Below are 21,606 nucleotides of genomic sequence, written 5' to 3'. Positions count from 1 at the left end.
AGTGGCCCAGCCTCTCCCTCAGTCCAGTCCCGCGTCCCTCCCTATGCTTGCAGGTGTGGATGGCAGATCATGCCCCAATATGCCTCCTGCACAAGAACACCTCTGAGTCTCAGTCTGTTGTCCAGGGAAACTGCCCACTGACAAGTGTCTTCTCCTCTTCATTTCAGGTGGGTGGTAGATGAGAACTGGTGGATCTGCTGTTGTGTAATCACAAAGGCAGCTTGATTCCATAACTTCACCAGATGTTTCTGGAAACAAGGCTGGTCTCGTCGGGACCCCTGAGATTGCTAACTGTGGTGGAGGAACCTCAGGGGGTTTGCGATGTTGGAACGTTTCCTCTCTTGTGGCCTGTTATCCTGCCTCAAAGGCTACCTTTTTTCACTTGTTTCTTTTCACCAGATTATCCTGTTGCAAATCTCATAAAGATGCAGTGTGGCTCTGTGGAGAGAGAGATCATGTCCGAGGCCAGCTCTGCCACTTACCTGCTGTGTGATCTTGGAATTGACAGAGCACCTGTCTGGGCCTCAGGAGGTGGGGCTTCAGGGGTGAGACCTGCCCACCTTACAGAGCAGCTGTGAAGTCGAGGAGAGGCTGTGTGCAATACGGGGAAGGGACAAGGCCTCAACACACACCTCAGTTAGCGTCTCAGCTGGACCTCAACAACCAGCCCCAGCCAGGCCCTGCCAGAGAAGGGCTCGGAAGAGAACTTAGGAGGGACCCTGGGCAGAACCTCCGATTTGGGGACCAGGCAGAATCGAGTTCACATCTCACCTCTACCATCCATTTGGGCAAATTATCAATACTTAGCCTCTTCTGATTCAGCTTTCTTATACATATTGATATATTAGTGTAACTATTATAGGGTTGCTTGTGAAGAGGAAATGAAGGAATTCAGACAACGTGTCCAGAGCACAGTTTATGAACTCAATAAATGCTGGCTCTTGTTAGTGGCAGAATGCAGTGGACCTCCAGCTCTGTTACTTACCAGCCCAGTGACTTCAGGTGAGATAGTTACTAACTCTCTGAGCCACAGCTTGTTTCTCTGTAAACTGCAGTGGTGCTGCCTATTTTATATGGTGACTTTGGGGGCTAACAAGAATGTATACAAAGGGCGTGGTACTAACAGGGGCTCAGCTATTATTTTTCATGTTGTTATTTTGAGGAAGTTTATCTTTGACTGAGGGTCCCAGATAAATAGCAGCAAAACAATGGGCCAATGGAGAAGTTAAGCGGACCATTATGTACAGAGAGCCCCAGACAGAACGGGTCACGGCTTTCTCACTGATGATGGGAAGTTCCCCAGTGGCTTCGCCTGCCAAGTTATTTGTTTCCTAGCAGGGAAATAATACATGGAACTTGGCCACCGCAGGCTGGAGTCTCACTGTTTTCTGGGAATCACCTGATGTCAGGATTTGCAACCTGAGTGCCTGGTCCAGAACAGGGAGCTCTGCCAGGCCTCAGACAAAGGTCCCTTTGGTCCCCAAGCTGGCATTAGCCACTGCCTGCTGAGGGGCTTGCAGGCAACATGTGACTATCCCTACTTAGATCCTCAGGTAGAGACTTGGGCCATTTCTGGGCATTGTGTCCCATCCACAACTTTGTGAGGATATAAGAAAAATTATTTTTATACTACAAAAATACGTGGACAGATCTACTTAATACTAAAGAAATCTGCCTTATCCCAAGGGAAGAAGCAGACACTGTGGTGCCACAGAAAGAGCCCTGGGCTGGGGGTCCATCAGGCAGCCTGCGCCCTCTCTGGTGACTTGGCTCAGGGATTGCCGGTTGCAGAGAAAAAAGCTCTTGCAATTTAGTTCAAATAAAAAACATCGGCCTTATTGTAAGTATTCAGGGCCAGCTCCTGGGACCCCCGCTGTGGGAAGTTCAGCTTGACCTCACAGCAAGTGGGAAGGCACCACCTCTCCTCGGCACACAGGGAAGCCTGTTTCCACAGCGTCCCAGACATCCCAGCTCAGCTCTCCTCCTGTGTAGGACTTTCCCTACTGGGCCTACTTTCCGCTCCTCCTTAAGCTGTCTGCCCGTGGCTTTGGCTGACCTCGGCAATGATTCCAGACTCGACACTCTCCATTCCTCACAGCTCACAGACACACTTAAGACCAACGATCACTTGGTCCAACTTTAAATACTGAGGAGAGAGAATTTGATTGGCTTAGTTTGGATCAGGTGTTGGCTCCTGGTCGGATCAACTGTGATTAGGGGCAATGGTCCCATGTGGCCGTGGGCGGTTCCTCCTGGAACTGTGGACAGAGCAGGCTCTCCAGGCAGGGGGTGGAACAAAGCAACCATGGACATATGAGAAAATTCGTTCCACTTTATGGGTTGTATTTTCTTCAACCGCAAAATAATAATAATTATTATTGTATTAGCCATTAAGTGTCAGATTAAATAATTTTACATATGGAACCCCGTTGACCTCCCCTCTTTCCTGCCAACTCCCATACCTGTTCAGTCATCTGTGGCCACATAACAATAATCCAAATCCCCATCTCATAGGATAAAGGAAGTCCACTCTCCAAGGAAGTTCCCTTCTCTAGGGTATTTCTGGGAACCCTGAGGAATGTGTGTATGTGTGTTTCACAAGTCTACCCGGGTGGTGGCTTGTCATCCCCACCAGCCTCCTTGCTCTGCATGAGTGCTCCCCTTGAGCTCAGCTGGCACCTCTAGCATCGTGTTTTCCAGGCTGTTGACCCTCACCCTTGTACATCTGCATCCCTAACATGGATGTGAGCTCCTTCCCTAAGTCCCCAAAGCACAGCTAAGAGAGGATGGAAATGGTATAACTGCCCTCTCCAGCTTTATTGAGTTATAATTGACAACTAAAAATTGTATATATTTAAGTGGTACAACGTGATTTTTTTAAAAAATGGAAATCTTGTAACTTTACTGAATGTTTGGGGACAACAGAATTTAACAAAAAGGCTAAGCTTGGGCTTGCATAGCTGTTCCTGGGCCTTCCTGAGGCTAGAGGACCCAAAAGGTACCCTCAGAATATTTCTGCCGAGGAGTTCAGGCCATTCTCAGAGAGAGGAAGGGCTTCTTCCCTTCCAGTCCAAAGGCCACCTCATCGCCTTCACCAGGATTCAGCCCAGTTGCAGGAAGCCTGAGAGTGGGAACCTCCTTTCCCTCTGGGGGAAACTCCCACTCCCACCTGTCAGGTTGCCATCTGACACACCCACAGTCACCACAGACCTTTCTGGTTTCATCAGGTCCGCCTCCTCAGCTTAAACAGTCCTGCCGGGGCAACTCAACAGCCTCAGCCCAGTACTGGGGGCCAAGCCTGCACCTCCCTCCTCATCGGGGTAGGTCCTGGCACTGGATCGCTCGTGAGCTCAGTTTCGGTCAAAACAACAAACTCATCTCCCAAGAGCACACAGTGATTTTTTTCTGGCATTGGACACTGAAGTTCCAAGTTTTACATAAAAAAATTTCTGATTTTAGGATTCATCTGGAGAGTCTCCAGTTGACATTTGTAAACGGTATACATTAGGATGGGAGCTGGCCTTACCAGTAGGACCAAAATGACTCAGTGATGTGGCCCCTCCTTAAACAAAGGGAATGTCTGTTCCAAAGACAAATTTACTTTTTTTCCCCTCATAAACTACAGAGACTGTCTGAAATTCCTCAAATGGCCACTTTCCAGCCTCAAATATTTAAAGCCCTAGTCTCTTCCAGGTGCCTTGTTCTGGTAAATTATCTCCTTTGATCCTCCCAACAAATTTAGGAGGGAAGGTATGGTTTCCTTTGTTTCACAAATGAGGAAACTGAGGCTCAGAAGTGTGGGATAATTAGCCTACAGGTGGTAAATGGTAGGGTGGGATTCAAATCCAGCATGGACCTTTGTCCTACAGCACCCTCGTCCCATGACCCTTTCTGCTTCCGATGGTCTGCAATTCCGAGGGCCTTATGGTACTGGGAAGCTCTGAGCCTGGCCTGGGGGAAGGCAACTGTGACTCCCAAGACTTAATCCCAAAGGACAGTGCAAGCTGCCTAATTTGCAGGGCCCAGTGCAAAATGGAAACATGAGCCCTTATTCAAAAGTGATGAAGAATTCAACACCATGAGAGCGGAGCGTTAAACCAGGCACAGGTCCTTGTGAATGCCGGGCCCTGCGCGGGTGGCAGGCCTGTGAGCTGGCAGCCTGGACGAGTCGCCTAGCTCCTGGGAGAAGCCTGGGCCGCGGGGTGACCTGGTGCTGGAGGACACTGGGATGTTTTCCAGCAAGCCTGCTCTGCCCGCTCCCCCGTAACGTGGCATGATCGTCAAAGGAAGCAAGAGACCCATGGGTTGTGTATACCAGATAATTTTTGTAGTTTAACTGCTTTGATTCCTCCCCTATTGTTGTTGTTTTGAACAATCTGTGTGGCTTTTGAAGGAATTGCTTGAACTGATTTGAGCCTTATTAAGATATGAAAAAGTCACAGGCAAAGGGGGCCTGGTGATGAAAGAGGAGCGTTCATTTGGCGCTGCAGGTGTCGGGAGTGGAGGAGCCCCGTGCTGGGTGCTCAGCAGAGGTAGGGGGGCTGTGGGGGACAGAGGCAGCTGTGAGCGACTGTGCTCAGCTCTAGACAGCAGAACGACAATCGGAAACATAAAAGCCCAGGTGGAAAGTGAGAAAGAAGCGAGCAAAACAAACCCTCAACTCAACTACAGCCGAAAGAGGGGGAAGTTAAGAGAGGAAATGGCTCATCAGTATTGCAAATGAGTAGCAGCCTCTGCTGGAAGACGGGACCCCCCAGTTGTTTTCCTCAAGGGCAGAGGCATTTGGACACTTGGCTGGGTTTCCCCAGGAGGTGGGGTTTGCTAGAGAGAGTCTAATTCTGGCCAAAGCCTCCCAAATTCTCAGGTAACTGGTTTGATCTCAAGCTTTGAAAGCCTGCTTCCAGCTTTGTGACTCTTACCAGGGTCAATGAGCATCCTGTGTGTAGTCTGGGGGCCAGCCTTGGAGTACAACGGCTAACGGTCAGGTGTGGTCCCTGCCCTCCTAGAATTCTCAGTCTGGAGGCGGAGTCAGGAAAATGAGCAGGCAGGTGGGCAGGCAGGGGAGGTGTTGGGGGGAGCACAGAGGAGGAGTGCCTCAACAGAAAAGGTCTCTCCCCAAGAAAGCCACGTTCATGCAGAAATCTGAAGGATGAGCAGCATTTATCCAGGTGTTGGGGATAATTGAGGTGAGGAGGGGATCCAGGTTAAAGGGAAAGCATGTGCAAAGGCCAGGAAGTAAGAAAGAGGGTGTTGCATTTGAGTGATGGACATTGACTGCTAGGAGAGACCTTTCCATCCTCACATGTTGGTTGAGTAGCTACTACCTGCTCAGTGCTAGAGAGCCATCCTATACACTTGATTGTGCCACTCTCCGTCTGTTGCTTTTCCCATTGCAGACCCTTTCCTGCTTCTCTGTTTTCCTGATTCTTTCCATCTCATACTTTGATTGGCTCTCTCCCTTGGATTTATTCCATGTATTAGCAGAATACAAGTTCAGCTGCTGTTTCAAAGATGAAAATAACATTGGCTTAAGCAAGAAAGATGGAAGTTAATCTCACTTTCATGAGATTGCCCAAGAATAGGCAGTTGGTTGTTGGGGTGGCTCTGCAGAGGTGAGGACCCAGAATCTCTAGCTCTTTTTCTTCCACCATCCCTGAGGTATTATTCTTGAGAGCATGCTCCAAAGTGGCTGTCTACCATGTCAGCTTTCCATGAGGCAAGATAGAGACAGAGGAGCTCACCCTCCTTTCTTTAAAGGTCATGGCATGGAAATTGTACATATCATTTCTGCTCACATCCCATTGGCCAGAGCTTGGTCATGTGACCACACCTAGATGCAAGGAAGTCTGAGAAATGTAGTGCAGCTGGTGCCCATGCTCAGTGAAAGCTCAGAAGTAAATGGATATTCAGATAACCAGCAGCCTCTATCCTATTCTATTTCTGGTTTGTGATCTTGGAGATCTGTCTTCACAGACTAATACCCCAGTAATGGCTCTCCTATTTGATTCAGCCCTGGGCTCCCCATCTCTCATGTAAACACTAGAAAGGCAGAGGACATCAATGCTGGAAAGCTAAATATCATCCTGTGCTCAGCTAAAACTTACAAAAGACAAATCAATGGGTAAAACATTTATGGGATGTGTTAGGTCAATAAAAATTCCTCTTCTAAGGCCAGGACAAAGGAGGTCTACTCACTTTATTTAAAGAAGCTTTGTTGGTTAGATTAAATGCTGGGTTAGTCCTCTTTTGGGCCTTAAAAGCTCTCCATCCAGAAGAGATGATGAAGCCACAGACTTGCCCATAAGCCCTTAATCAAGGCTCAGCCTGAATTCCTCAGGCTTTGTTTCTTCGAAGGGCAAGGAAGGAAAAAAGTGACGGATTGACAAGGAAAACTGGTAGGTGGTGAATGTGTTCCCTGCAAAGAGCCTTTCGGAGCATGAGAGTGCTTATGAGTGAATGGGTTCAACCTGACAGAAGATCCAGATAATCCAATAAAACACTTCTTGTTTTTGTGACTAATCCAACTGTCATACTCCATTTCCAGGAGCTCGAACCATCTAAAAGTGACTCTGAGCCTTAATGTTCACTTTCTGGTTTGTGCAGGATTAGATTTTCATCTCAGCCCTATCTCCAAGCCGTCTACTTATATTTTAGGTAATAACAGACTAAGTAAGAAGAAATTAAGATGGGAGTAAGATTGTTTTGTACACTCCAGATCTCAGTGCTTGTAATTTTGGGTTTAGCTGCTGTTTTGGATTATGAATGTTTCACAGTTCCCTGTCCTCTTACTCATACTGGATAACGCAAAGGTTATTTGTATACATGTCTACCTCGTACACCAGGTTAAGAGGCTTTTGAGGAACAAGTCTCCATCCCAGTTTGTGTGGCCTTCGCAGCATCCAGGTTGGTGCCTGGCACATGGTAAGTATTGAATCAGTGTTGTCGAATTGCTGACTTCATTCAGATAACCAGCGTTGACTGTGGCTCTTTTTAGTTAATCCACTGTGCCATTGTTGGCAACGTAAGTTATCAGAATGCCATATTTCTATCATATTTGCATGCTTTCAAGCTGTGACTCCATCTTCCCCTCCTTCCACCTTCACTCTAAGAGTCCACTGAAGTCTTTAAAAAAGGAAGGAGTGCTTAACAGAGGCTGGAAGAATCTATGCATCATAAAAATTAATGATATGAGAAAATTGTTTCATAGTTTCTTATCAACTAGACATACACTTACCTTAAGATCCAGCAGTCACTCTCTTGGAAATTTATCCCAGAGAAATAAAGACTTATGTTCAGACAAAAACCTGTACATGAGCGTTCATAGCAGCTTTATTTGTAATAGCCTAAAACTAAAAACAATCCAAACATCCTCCAATGGGTGAATGGTTAAACCTTCTCATATATCCACACAGTAGAATACTCCTCAGCAATAAAAAGAACAAATTTTGCAGAAATGCAATGTATTGGTTAACTAGTTGCTGTAACAAAGTATCATACAAATGGGTGGCTTAAACAACAGAAATTTATTGTCTTAGTTCTGGAAACTAGAAGTCCAAGATCAAGGTGTCAGAAGGGCCATGCTCCCTCTGTAGGTGCTAGGGAAGGAACTCTTCCCAGCCTCTCTCCTAGCTTTTGGCAGTTCCATGGCTTGTGACAGCATAACTCCAATCATGACATGGTGTTGTCCCTGTGTGCCTGTCTGTGTCCAAATTTCTCCTTTTTATAAGGATACCAGTCATATTGGACTCGGGGCCCACCCTGCTCTAGTATGACTTCATCTTAACTAATTACATCTGCAATGACACTGTTTCCAAATAAGGTCACATTTTGTGGCAGTAGGAGTTAGGACTTCAACATATAAATTTGAGTGGGACACAGTTTAACCCATAACATGTAACAACATGGGTAAGGGCATTATGCTTATTGAAAAAAGCCAGTCTCCAAAGATTTCATACTGTATAATTCCATTCATGTGACATGCACAAAACGACAAAACTACAGAGATGGAGAACAGATGGGTGGTTGCCAGGGGACAGGGACAAGATTGGGTGGGGGTGAGTCTATAAAGGACAGCATGAGGGAGTTTCTTTGTGGTGATGAAATAGTCTGGATCCTATTTAGTGGTGGTTATATGAATCTATATGAGGGATCAAATTGCACTGGACTACACCTCCTTCCCCCAGCACACAGGCGTGCATATAAAAACTGGTAAAAACTGAACAAGGTCGGTAGTCTAGTTAACAGTATTGTATCAATGTCAATTTTCTGGTTTCAATATTGTACTAGTTACACAAGATGTCACCATTGGGGGAAGCCAGGTGAAGGGTTCATGGGACTACTCTGTGTACTATACTTACAACTTCCTGTGAGTCTGTAATCTTTTCAAAATTAAAAGTTACAAAAATTTAACAATATTGCTATGTCGGTAGATGGGAGGCAGGAAATGAGAGACTGGAGGTGTAGATTGGGTTAAAAAGTTTCTCTTGGGCTTCCCTGGTGGCGCAGTGGTTAGGAATCCACCTGCCAATGCAGGGCACACAGGTTTGAGCCCTGGTCCAGGAGGATCCCACATGCCGCGGAGCAACTAAGTCCGTGCGCCACAGCTACTGAGCCTGCACTCTACAGCCCGCGAGCCACAACTACTGAGCCCACGTGCCACAACTACTGAAGCCCGCACACCTAGAGCCCGGGCTCCTCAACAAGAGAAGCTACCGCAATGAGAAGCCTGCACATAACAACGAAGAGTAGCCCCCGCTCGCCGCAACTAGAGAAAGCCCACACCCAGCAATGAAGACCCAACGCAGCCAAAAATAAATAAATTAAATAAATTAATTTAAAAAAAAAGTTTCTCTTGATATGCTCATAATCCTAAAAAGGTTCTTTGCTTCCTAAACTCCATGACATTTGAAGTCACACCACCTTCCTTCTCTAGAACAAAATGAGGAGCTATGTTTAGGTGAGATGGCAGCGGAGGGCAGAGGCCAGAGCACAAATATTTATTTATCTCCCTGTAGACTTCTACCCAGGACTTGATTTTCCAGATTTTCAGAAAGATCCTCTGACGGGACCTTGGTTTCTCAGATCAGCAATTGCCCAATGCCCACCTCTTTCCTTGAAATCCTTGTGCCTGGGGAACGCCTCACCTGCCCTGAAGGCCTGGGGGCCCAGCTTCATCAGTCAGGCTGGGGGGGGGTCTTGTCCAGCCCACCCTCTGCCCACTCCCAGCTTCACCCATGCACAGAGGAGGGACACTCTCCCAAGGCAAGCTTGCTCCTGGTCTCACCTGGATCAAACCAACTCCCAGAAAGTTGGCTTTGCAGGTTCCAGGCCTTGGCTCGGATGACCCAGGTTCCAGACTGGCTCTGCTGCATGCCCTTAGGCAAGTTGCTTCTCCTCTCTTAGCCTCAGTTTCTTCAGCTGTCCAGTGAGAGTAAAGCCCTCCATCTAATCTTGAAGTCAAGAATATCCTAAAGCTTAAACATTATAAATGATGGGAAGGTTTCTTGCAAATGCAAGGTTCTGTTATAATGATCTCATAATAATTTAATAGTTGTTAATTATTTAAGCATCTTCCACATACTAAGTAAAAATATAACCTCTTAATTCTCATAAGTGTCATGGACCTCTTGGGATTATACCAAGCACATTCCATGCCTGCCCAGGAAATTGCCTCCCTGACCCTGTTCACCCTGGCTGTACCTCTAAAAGCTAAAGGAATCTTTGTCTCTGAGTCTTGATCTAGAAGACTTGGAGCTTTGTTTGCTTTCAGGAGCCCACATCGGGCTTCCCTGGTGGTGCAGTGGTTGAGAATCTGCCTGCCAATGCAGGGGACACGGGTTCGAGCCCTGGTCCGGGAAGATCCCACATGCCGCGGAGCAACTAGGCCCGTGAGCCACAATAACTGAGCCTGCGCGTCTGGAGCCTGTGCTCCGCAGCAGGAGAGGCCGCGACAGTGAGAGGCCAGCGCACCGCGATGAAGAGTGGCCCCCACTTGCCACAACTACAGAAAGCCCTCGCACAGAAACGAAGACCCAACACAGCCAAAAATAAATAAATCAATAAATTTATAAAAAAAAAAAAAAAAAAAGAGCCACATCAACCTTATACGAAAGATCCCTGGGGCAGTGGTGTGACTGAGCCAGCTTGATAGGCTCACGAGGGCTGAATGTGCTAGACCTCTTCCTGGGTCTGGGTCACTGACATCACGTTGGGGCTTGAAATCAGCCATGGTGAGAGCATTTACACCGTGCAAGTTGGCAAACACTACAAATCAAGGCTCCGTGTTTGTTTCTCCAGAAAGCCAGTCTTCCTGTCTAGTCAGATCCATTGCAAATGAGATTTCAGGTGGTATATTAAGATATCTACCAGTTCCCAAGGTGGATGGGAGGATTTGGCCACCAACATAAAATAGTAATTATGAACAAAATTGAGGAATCTGCTCCAGAGCTTACTAGCTGTGTTCCCACAGGCAATTGACTTAGTGTCTCTAGGTCTTTGTGGTTTTTTTGTTGTTGATTTTTGGGGTTTTTTTGATTTCATTATTTTTTTTGTTGAAGTTGATTTACAATGCTGTGCCAATCTCCGCTGTACAGCAAAGTGACTCAGTACATATGTACAGACAGTCTTTTTCACGGTAGGACCTTGTTGTTTATCCATCCTATATATAATAGTTTGCATCTGCTAATCCCACACTCCCAGTCCTTCCCTTCCCCACCCCCATTCCCCTTGGCAACCACAAGTCTGTTCTCTATGTCTGTGAGTCTGTTTCTGTTTTGTACACAGGTTCATCTGTCTCTAGGTCTTTGTATCTTCCTCTATAAAGATGAGGGTATTGACAGAGTCTACCTCCCACTTGTAAAGTACTTCTCATGTTAGCTTTTCTTTTTTTTTTTTTTTAAGATTTTTTTTGATGTGGACCGTTTTTAAAGTCTTTATTGAATTTGTTACAATATTGCTTCTGTTTTATGTTTTGTGTTTTTTTTTGGCTAGGAGGCATGTGGGATCTTTGCTCCCCGACCAGGGATTGAACCTGCACCCCCTGCATTGGAAGGTGAAGTCTTAACCACTAGACCACCAGGGAAGTCCCCAGCTGTTCTTATTGTACTTTTGGTTGCTACTATTTTTATTATGAGCTTCCTGGTCTCTATAAGAAGGTAGCTTTAGAGCACTTGACCATCCCACTCTTCTGAGAGATAATCCAGTATAATATTGAGAGGACAGACTCTGGAAGCTCCCACCTGGGTCCAAACAGACTCTGGAAGCTTCCACCTGGGTTCAAATCCTCTCTCTACTATATATTAGCTATATAACCTTAGGCAAGTTACTTAACCTCTCTGTGGCCCAATTTCCCCATCTGTAGGGTGGAGACTATAATAATACCTACCTCTTAGAGCCGTCCCAAGAATAAATGAGTCAGTGTGTGTCAAACACATAAAGCAGTGCCTGATTCATAGTAAGTACTATTAGGAGTGTGTTATAATTATTCTGAAAGTGACTGTACTTGGGGGTGATGAGCATCCCCCAAGAATTCATAACCTTCCCAGGAGCTCCGAACGTGATCTTATTTGGGAATAAGGTTGTTGTAGATATAATGAGGTGAGATGACATACTGAAGTGGGGAGGGTCCCCCATCCACTGTGAGTGGTGAGAAGAGGCGAGGCACAGAGCCAGACACACACAGAGGGAAGGGATGTGAAGATAACACGGGGAGAACACCATTTGATGACAGAGGCAGAGATTGGACTGATGCAGCTACAGGCCAAGGAATGCCAGCATTGCTGGCAACGACCAGGAGCTGGGAAGAGGCAAGGAAGGATTATCTCCTAGAGCCTTCAAAGAGCAAATGACCTTGTCAACACCATGATTTTTGATTTTTGGCCTCCAGAACTAAGATAATACATTTTGTTGTTTTAAGTCCACCAGTTTGGGATAATTTGTTATAGCAGCCGCAGGAATCTAACACAGGGATCCTTCTGGAGAGGCTGGAGAGGTTGCATACAGATTTCCCCCACTCTCCAAAAGTAGAGAGTTCCTACAAAACTCGAAGTAAGCCAAAATGGCATAAAGTGAAGAAGAAATTACCTTTTTTTTGGTAAAAGTAAAAACCCTTACTCAGGTAGGTCTTTTGTAAAAGCAAAGTGTCATAAATCGAACTTTCGAAGAGTGAGGGGTACCTTATCCACTGCCTTGCTTTTGAACCCACTATTTGTGTGTATTTTACAATCCTTTCTGTTTTTGCTCTGTTGGCTCTTTCCCCAGGGTCTGGGCTCCAATAGCAGCTGAACCCTTTGCAGCTACATAGTGGGGCTTGGGGGCAACTTGGCCCTTGCCACCAACTGTAATCAGCTAGTTGCTTGACCTACTCATTTTGCTCTTGTATTAATTACTCTAAAGCCTTGTCTTGTTAGGTGTGTGTTGTATTGTTAGCTGCATATATTTTTTATTATGATTAGAAGAATTCTGGTATATAACATTTTAGAGATTCTTACAGAATTTCTTTTTAAAAAATAATTTATTCAGGTGAAATTCATATAACACACCACTGACCATTTTAAAGTCAATAATTCCACGGTATTTAGTACATTCACAATGTTGTGCAACCACTACTTTTTTTTTAGTTCCAAAACATCTTCATCACTCCTAAGTAAAATCCCTTACCCATTAAGTAATTTTTCCCTCCTTCCCACGCCCCCCAGCCCCTGGCAACTACCAATTTGCTTTCTGTCTCTATGGATTTATCTAGTCTGAATGTTTCATACAGATGGAATCATACAATATGTGTATGTATCTGACTTCTTTCATTTAGGATAATGTTGTCAAGGTTCAACCACTATTGTAGAACGTATCAATATGCCATTCTTTTTTATGGCTGAATAATATTCCTTTGTATGTGTATACTATGATCTGTTTGTCTGTTCATCCATTGATGAACATTTGGACTTTTCTGCCTTTTGGATATTGCAGAGAATAGCCAGTGGGCTTTCTTGTATAGCATTTTGCTTGATTTATTTTCCACCAGGGATGTTACCAATGGGGAAAACTAAGTCTCGGAGAATCAAAGAAACTGCCCTTTGCATCAATTAGGGAGAAAGGAGGAAACAGATGGTCCACGTCGGGGGTGGTGGGGGTGGGCAGGGAATGAGGAAGAGTTGATGAAGGTGCCATTGATGGAAGATGCCAGCAGGGGCAAGGAGACCAACAGGGATGGGGCAGCGCCCAGAGCTGGCAACAGCAGGAAGCCATGACTGCCCCTAGGCCTGCAGGGCCAGAGGGAGAAGCTATAGCTGGCATCAGGAGAGGGTTGTGTGATAGGGCTGCCTGGCTGGGACCAAGCCCTGCAGAAAAGAAACCCATCAGCTAACAATCCACAGCCTGGAGGTGAGGGAGCTGGGGGCATAAATACCAGCACCGCCCTCTCCTCACACCCAGCAAGCTCCTACCTCCACTGGCCAAATCCAAATGGAAGCCGAGGGCAAGGGAGCCAACCTCCAGCATAGAACAGGGTGGGGAAGGACAGAGAGTGTCTGGGGGGCAAACAGAACCTATAAAGAATAGCTTTTGTCACACGGCCTGAGTTGGGACTTGAACCAGGGTCTTGGTACCCGGATCCCACACTCTTTCCAGTCCCAAAGGTAAGTGCCAACTGGCGCATCTCAATGCATTACTCGCGTTCCTGCATTTCCCCTCCGCTGCCCTTCACTTGCCCCATCCCTCGGGGGCCCCGGGGAGACGGGGGTCTGCAAAGGTGCCTGGTCTGGTCTCTGGCCCCTCTTCTCATCTTCCCTCTGCCTCTGCCCGCAGAGGGCTGCTCTCCGCGTCCAACCTCTGGCTGTGCTCCCGGGCTCTGCACGCCAAGTGGGGCAGACAGGGGGCCCCTGGGGCCGGGGGCTTTTCTTCTTTCTCCCTTGTTCGCGGTCATTCCGAAGCCGTGGAGAGAAAGAGCTGAGAAAATCAGGGGCCGAAAATCTGTTGTGAAAGGAGTCCACGAAGACAATGCAGCAAGTGCTTAGCGAGGCCTGAATGCAGGGCTTAGGGCGCAGAGCCCTCCTGAGGCCTTTGTGTGCCTCTCTATTGACTGCTCCTAAGCCCTCAGTGCGCCCCCATTGTGCTCAGAAGAAACCCAAACCCACCCAGGCCCACAGGGCTCCGGCCACGTCTTGTACCACTCGGCTCCCTCTCCTCTCCACTCACCTTCCCGCAGTCCCCACACACCAAGCCGGTCCCACTTCCAGACCTTTCCACCTGCTGGATCTGCGGCCAGGGATGCACCTTCCTCGCCCCGGGTGCGGTCACGCGAAATGTCACCTCCTTAGAGAAGCCTTTCTTGGCCTAAGCGAGATCCCCTTCTTCCCCAGCCACCAATTTTCTCTCTTGGACCTCTGCACTGATCTATCTGTCTCTCCCACGGGGCTAGACGCAGAGCTCGCCGGTCTTGTTCACTGCTCTGTCCGCAGAACCCAGCAGAACCCAGCACAGAGCAGGCACGGGAGGTGTGTTCATTGGATCACAAAGTGGATGACATTTTTCTCTAACGCCTCCACCATTTAGATTTGACCTCTATTTGGATTTCTGCTTTCACATACGAACAACATACAAAAGCATCTCTGAACATTGGACTTGGGGGCTGCACACTGTGTCTTTTGTCAGCAGAGGTGCTGGCTTTTCCTCTGTGGTTTCCTCTATACAGACCCTCACTGACTTAAAATAGGGGTCTGGCCTGATAAACCCATCATAGGCTAAAAATATTAGGTCATAAATGTGTTTAATACAGTACACCTAACCTACGGAACATCAGCGCTTAGCCTCACCTACCTTCAACGTGCTCAGAACACTTACATGAGCCTACAGTTGGGCAAAATCATCTAACACAGAGCCTATTTTATAATAAAGTGTTGAATATCTCATGTAATTTACAATACTGTCCTGAAAGTGAAAACCAGAGTGGTTGTCTGGGTGCAGACTGGTTGTAGGTGTATTGGTTGTTTACCCTTGTGATTGCATGGCTGAGTGGGAGCTACAGCTTCTGCCCAGCATCATGAGAAGAGGATTGGACTACGTATCACTAGCCCAAGAAAAGGTCAAAATTCAAAATTCAAAGTATGGTTTCTACTGAATGCATATCACTTTCACATGATCATAAAGTCAAAAAGTCGTTAAGTCGAACCATTGCAAGTCGGGGACTCTCTGTAGCTGTTAGGATTCAGGAATATCCATTGCTCATGTACTGTAATAGCAAGGCTCTCTGTGGGTCTGAATTCTGTCACTAAATAGTCATGGGACCTTTTGATTATTTAGATCAAATGATGTGATGTTGACCTTCATCTACTGTACTAATAAAGAGTATCTTGCTGGCACCCGCTGGTAACCGGTAGTTATTGAACACTGATGGGTAATTTGCTACTGATTCTAATTTCTCAACTCAGTTCATCTTATTGTTAGGATCTGAAGTCTCTTCTAATTGAACTTTTATCGCGTGAACAGTGACCTGAGGGTTTTTTAATGGAGAGGATGGCTTGTGGGATACGTCACTGCAGGGCCATGGCAGGGGGGTGGTCTGGACGAGTGGCAGCCTGGGGAAGGGTAGATCAGAGCTTTGTCGCAGTTGTATCCCTTCCAAGCTGAGAGGTGTAGGCAATCTCTTCACCTCTTGGTCTTTAGTTGCCTTGGTTTTCTTATCTATAAATGAAGATGTCTAAATGTCCCTTCCAAGGCCAAGGTTTCATCAACCTATCACCACACTACTTTTGTGTGATAGCTCTGCCTTTTTCATCTAATCAAGAAACGTCCAAATAGAGAGCCACTGTCAACATATCCGAGGCAAAAACAGACCAGGTGGAGAGATGGAGAGACTAAAGCCCATGAAGCAACCTCTGTCCACCAATGAATATACCTTCCTTTTCTCCTCTTCTTTCTCTCTCTCTCTCTCTCTCCATCTCTCCCTCTTGCTCTCTCGCTCTCCCCTCCCTCAACCCCTTTGCTTTCTTCTTCTTCTTCTCAAGACTTCCATTAGGACTTGTATGATCTGTTACTTAGCCCCCAGGCATTTCAGACGCCACTTGTGTGCTTTGGGAAAAACCTAAAAAGGCCAGGTTATGGTCCATTTTGCAGTTTAGCTGTGCATAAAGGAGAAATACTCCTGTCCTCAATGAAGTGCAGCTACTGTAATCTTGGGTAAAAGAAACAATTGCTGTTGTTCATATGGGCGCAGTTTATATGCAATTCATTCAGTGTGGCGTTTAGCATGCAAGACTCCTTTCGACCTCCTAGCTCAGGATCCATTTAGTTTTACAAGTTAAGCCAAAGTCCTTTTTCCATAAGTGCCTTTTCTTATTCTTGGATTAAAAACAATAAACCATGAAATATCTCTCTTGAAAAATGATATGACCAAGCCCTCCCTGAGAATTCAGGGGTTAAAATGTGGTTTGAGGCATAAAGGCCCATTAAGGTAATATTGGACTATGGTGAAATTCTTCTGAACGTGAACTTTACTGCATTTTGACTTAGAAATGTAATCCAGCTCCAAGTCTTCAACATACAGACGCCAAATACTGCTTTTAGAATACATTAGTGCTGATGAAGGCCGCAGCTTGGCATGGCGGCTTTAAAATATGATTCTTTCAGTCTCTACTTTCAATGACCTGGAAAGAAAACCATTTCCCCACTTGGTACTGGGAGAAAATGGTAACTTAATTATCAGCTAGGGAGTGTTATGAAATTAATATATGACACAGGTAAATTACACATGAATTTTCTTAGGACGCCACCATCTTGGTTTTGAAATATACATCATAAGATTTTGTTTTGAGTTAGTGGAAACTCTGTGTCATCAAATCGAGTATTCACATTTCACACATGTGGAAACCAGGGCCCCACGAGGGAACTGACTTGTCCAAGGTCTCCCACTGGTAACGTCCTGCTCAAACTGGTGAAACTGGAGTTCAATGAATGTGATGTTTAGTACTTTTCAGAAGGAAAGTTTTAGCCCAGGAGATTTTTTTTTTTTTTTTCAGCAGTGAAGGACTGTGTTATAGTGAGATGGGAGAGATTGTACACTCTGGAGTTACACTGTCTTAGTTTTGAGGTTTGGCCCCGTCACTTACAGCCCTAGGTAATTAGAAAGACCCCTAATCTTTCTAAACTTTAATTTCCTCACCTGTAATATGGAAATGATGAGAATGACAACAGAAGCTGCCTTACGGGTAGTGGTGAGGATTTAGTGAAACAGACTAGTCAAGCTTAGCTTCATACATGGCAGGGCGTGTGATGAAGTCGTGGACTCATTGATAGCATGCTTCTCAGCCGTATCTTAACTAATTCAGATTTCATAAATAGAGTCAACAGTCTCAGAGAGAAATTAATGCTCTACCTTGTCATGTGCTGCTGTTAGTCTCTGTGTTGAATTTTTAGAGGTTAAAATAAGAAATGCGACTTTACCCTGTATAGGGAGTTCATAGTGAAACCCTCCAAATAGCAGCTCTCAACTGATGCAAGATTGATGTTCATAATGGCCAGATGGGCATGTCATAGAAATTAAAGAATTTGTGAATATAAATGCCTGGCACACAGAAAGCAACCAACAAACGTCTGTTGAATTAAATTGCATGGAACAAGGAGGCAGGGAGGTCTTGCCACCAGATTTAACAGAACCCAGGAAACAGACGCTCTATTTAAACCTTCTGATCCCATGCAGCAGGGATGGCAAATACCACTTTCATATTCCGTGCCCAGAGCAGACATCACTAATCCATCCTAGCACTCTTATTCCCCAACCTGATATTTGTTTCTATGTGTGACTCTCCCATAAGGTGATGAGCCCTTGGAGAGTGTTGACTGATTTCAGTTTCTTCTTTATCTTCCACAGATCTCATAGAATAGATGCTTAATGCTTGCAGAATGGATGAGCTCAGAGGGGTTTAAGAGGTTGCCCAAGGCCCCACAGGAAGTTTGGCACTCACTGAGTCTGACACCGATTGGGAAACAGACACAGGAGTAGGCAGATGGAGATGAAAACGCCATCTTTCTTCCCTTCATAGGGAGGTTGGAGGATGTGACTTGGGTCCCATGGAAGCCGGCAACAGTGAGCTGTCAAGTAGTGAAACCCAGATGGAGACAGACTTACCCTCTCAGACACAGGCAAGCCTGAGGTCCAAAGCACACCTCCACTTAGTGGTCCCCCAGGAGCAGAGCTTAGCAGCTAAACTCAGGGAGTGGAAGGACGGAGCTGAAGGCGAACGCTCTACAAGCGGGCAGATCCCAGATAAAAGCAGGGGAAGGGGCGGAGCCGCGCATGCTCTGTCCTTCTCCCCCCCACGTCCCACGGCCACCAGTTAAGTAGCTCTTCCTCGAGCGGAGCGGGCAAGGTGGGGAAGGAGGCTGGAAATGGTACCTGATGAGGAGGGGTTTCCCTCCAAACACGAGGAGGATATCAGTGTTCCCCTAATAGGCCCTGGACAATAAATCGAATACTCACCTGAAGGATTTTGCGCGGTACTGGGGGCACGGTAGGTGGCTCCAAATGTTAGCTCCCTGCCCACACATTACTGCTCCGGAATTCTTATAAAAGGATCCAAAATGCATGCTACTTACTTGGAAGTAAATTAAGAGCTTCCAATATTGCTGGGTCCAGTCAGCGTCTCATCTTTATTTTTTCTCCCACTTCATCGTCTATAAGCAAAGGTAAAGCGGCTTTTTTGCGGAGCCGGACGCCCGGCGAGCATGAAGACACAGCAGCTTGCCAAGCAGATATTGACTTGAGCTGCACGGGCGCAGCCCGATCCATGTGCACCGACCGTCCCGGCCGCTCTTCACCTCGCGGGGCTGCCTCGGCTCTGAGCCGCCGGCTGCAGGGGGCACGGGGTCGGATTGTTCTCCGCTCCACAGCGGTGTCACAGCCGTCGTCTACAGCGTGGGAGGCTGTACTTACAGAGCAAAGAGAAGCCGCGCGGGGTCAAGGAGGGACACAGCCTCTTCTCCAGCTGGGCCTTGGCGAAGATCCTCTTCTGGGCTTCCTTTCTTCGGCGGATCATGTTCTTCACTGGCACCCGCATGCGCCCCACCTGTGCTCAAGCCTGGAGAAATAACAGGAGAGGTGATGCCCTAAGCTATCTGCCTTGCGAGGATCCTGTCGTATGTAAGGTGCGTGCGCGCCTGCGCGGGTGAGCTTGGACGTTGCCGGCTGACTGACCCTCCAGGTAACCTATCAAGGCCAACAGCGTAGTAGGTAAGAACAACAGCCAGCCCAGAAGCAAGGCTGGCAAAATCAAACTTGACCCCGTACTCCCGGGTAACCTTGGACAAGTACCTCTTTATGCCTCAATTTCCTCATCTATGAAACAGGAATGATAATACATGTGTCTACAATGTTTAAGATGTATATAAAGCATTTAGTCCTCAGCACATAAAAACAATCCAAGTTTAGTTTTTCCTGTTATACTGTTAAGACTGTCATGTCAGAAAGAATTTGAGATATTCTACAGAAAGTACGCACAACAAAACATGTAATTAAACAAAAATTGCCAGTAAAAGAAAAATGGTAATAAAAATAAGGCATGAAGACTAAGGCAAATTAAATTAAAACTGGAAGGGTAGGCTGTGGTGGGAGGGGGTGGCAGAGGAGGAAATAAGGAAATAGAATTTAAAAAAAATTAGAGTATAAGATCATATACAGTTGTTATGATAAGTTGTCAATTTAGTTCCGAGCTTCCTTGCAGCCAAATCAAAAAGGGAACCAACTCAGTCCATGTGGTGCAATCTTAACTGAAAAGTTAGCATATAGAAGGATCCAGCTCACTTGCTTTCTTTCCTGAAAGATCAAATCACAAAGTTAACAACATAGGATTCCTCCCTATTTCCTCTCACAGACAGTTCCCCTAAAAAATTTCTTGCAGTTTAGTCCTATGTTGGTGTCTGCTTCTCAGAGGACCCAGACTAACACACCATCTGAAGAGTTGACTGGGCTAGACTTTAAAAATGACTCCTCACAGTTCTGGCAGCTGAATCTGGCTGTTGTTTGAGACCTGAGCTGGGCCCACGGATAGGAGTACCTGGAATGACATCTCTGTGTGGCTTGAGCTTCCTCACAGCATTGTGGCCTCAGTGTAATCAGACCTCTACCTTGATGGCTCAGGGCTCCAAAAGAGGAAACCCCAGTGAATAAATAAGAAACCGCATAGCCTTTTCCGACCTAGGCTCAGAAGTCATGCAACATCGCTTCTGCTGCATTCTATTGGTTACAAGTCACAACTCTGCCCAGGTTCAAGAGAAGATGTAGACCCCACCTCTTGATGGGAGGTGTGTCAAGACTACATCACAGAACAGCACATGGAATAGAAGATATTGTTGGAAAAGACAATTTGACCTACTAGATAAAGGGTTATTAGTCAGGGCAAGAGGATTATTCTAGTTATCTATCGCTGGGTAACAAATCACCCCAAAACCCATGAAAACAATTCTTTTATTCCGATTACCTTAACTTTTTGGAGGGCTCACAGGGCTCAGCTAACAGGTTCTCACCTGGCCTCTTTGTACCTTTGCAGAGGCTGGGCTGGAGTCATCTGGAAAGGAAGGCTTCCTCCTGTATGTGTGTAGCGGAGTGTTCTGATGGCCAGCTGGACCCTCAGTTGGGGAAATCATCTGGAACACCTACACCTGGCCTCTCCAGTTGGCCTGGGCTTCCTCACACCATGGCAGCTGGGCTCCAAAAACAAACATCTTGAGAGAGAACGTGCAGAAACCGTGTCCCCTCTTAAGATCTAGTCTTGGAAATCACACAGCATCACTTTCACAGTGTTCTACTCATTAGAAGCGAGTTACTGAAGCTTGCCCATATTTAGGAGGAGGGGACCCAGACTCCACCTCTCGATGGGGACATGTTTTAACCCACCACGAGGAGTGTTGCATCTGCCATTTGCAAGGAGTCTTGTGGTTCAAGCTTGTGGTGGATGGGCACCTTGAAGTTCCATGTTTGAGTGCTGACATACTTGCAGAAGAGGTAGGGAGGGCAGATGAGCTGAGGGTTGCTTTGCGGCAATCAAAGGTCATCTTGTTCCCTGTGTGCTTGTCCCTGCAAGGTGATTGGTGAGTTTGTTTTACTCGAAGCCTGAACCCCGGCCATGTGGTTTGTTGGTAGAAGATGCAGGACTCGAACATTTGTCTCGTCCTCGCTCTCATTCTGGGTCTCTTCCCGTTGTGCTGGGATTGACTGAGCTTTAGGCTTCTCCATCACTTCACCTTCCCAGTCTTTTCCAGAGAAAAACACCAGGCTAGATCCTGATTTGCTCTAGGCATCGAGACTCCTAATACCAAGTGCCGCTGAATTTTTCTTCTCCCTGTTAAAGCTGGCAGGTTCTTACCACCGACTATGAATGTATATATTTTTAAAACTCACAGCAGTTCCTTTGTTGCTATCTGTTTTCATTTTGCCTTTCTGTCCCCCAGGTCACCCATGAAGATGTTTTTCAAAAAAAAAAAAAAAAAAGTGAAGAGAGTGAAATTAAATCACTGACATCTGCCACTCAGTCTCACTCAGCATCCTTGTTCCCTGGATTCTTCTGGATAGAACTTAAGACTCTTTGTTATCACTAGTTTTTACTTTCTTTCCTTTCTGGG

General features: G+C 46.3%; 1 long non-coding RNA gene across 2 annotated transcripts in view; it reads left to right on the top strand.

The window, feature by feature from the left end:
* The window catches only part of LOC132350335 (uncharacterized), a 123,840-nt gene extending 104,499 nt beyond the window's left edge, over positions 1 to 19,341 (top strand). Inside the window, exon 5 of one of the 2 annotated variants that reach the window (XR_009497896.1) lies at positions 18,671 to 19,341. This is a non-coding gene — a long non-coding RNA (uncharacterized LOC132350335). Of the gene's footprint in view, positions 1 to 6,842; positions 7,149 to 18,670 lie in introns of those variants that run through there. The other variant, XR_009497895.1, reaches the window with a different exon arrangement.
* Positions 19,342 to 21,606: the final 2,265 nt, after the last annotated feature.

This window comes from Balaenoptera ricei, chromosome 16 (genome assembly GCF_028023285.1).
Source record: "Balaenoptera ricei isolate mBalRic1 chromosome 16, mBalRic1.hap2, whole genome shotgun sequence".
In the NCBI taxonomy this organism is placed as follows: Eukaryota; Metazoa; Chordata; class Mammalia; order Artiodactyla; family Balaenopteridae; genus Balaenoptera; species Balaenoptera ricei.
Note: the sequence above shows the minus strand (reverse complement) of the source record. Positions and strands in the feature narration are given on the sequence as shown.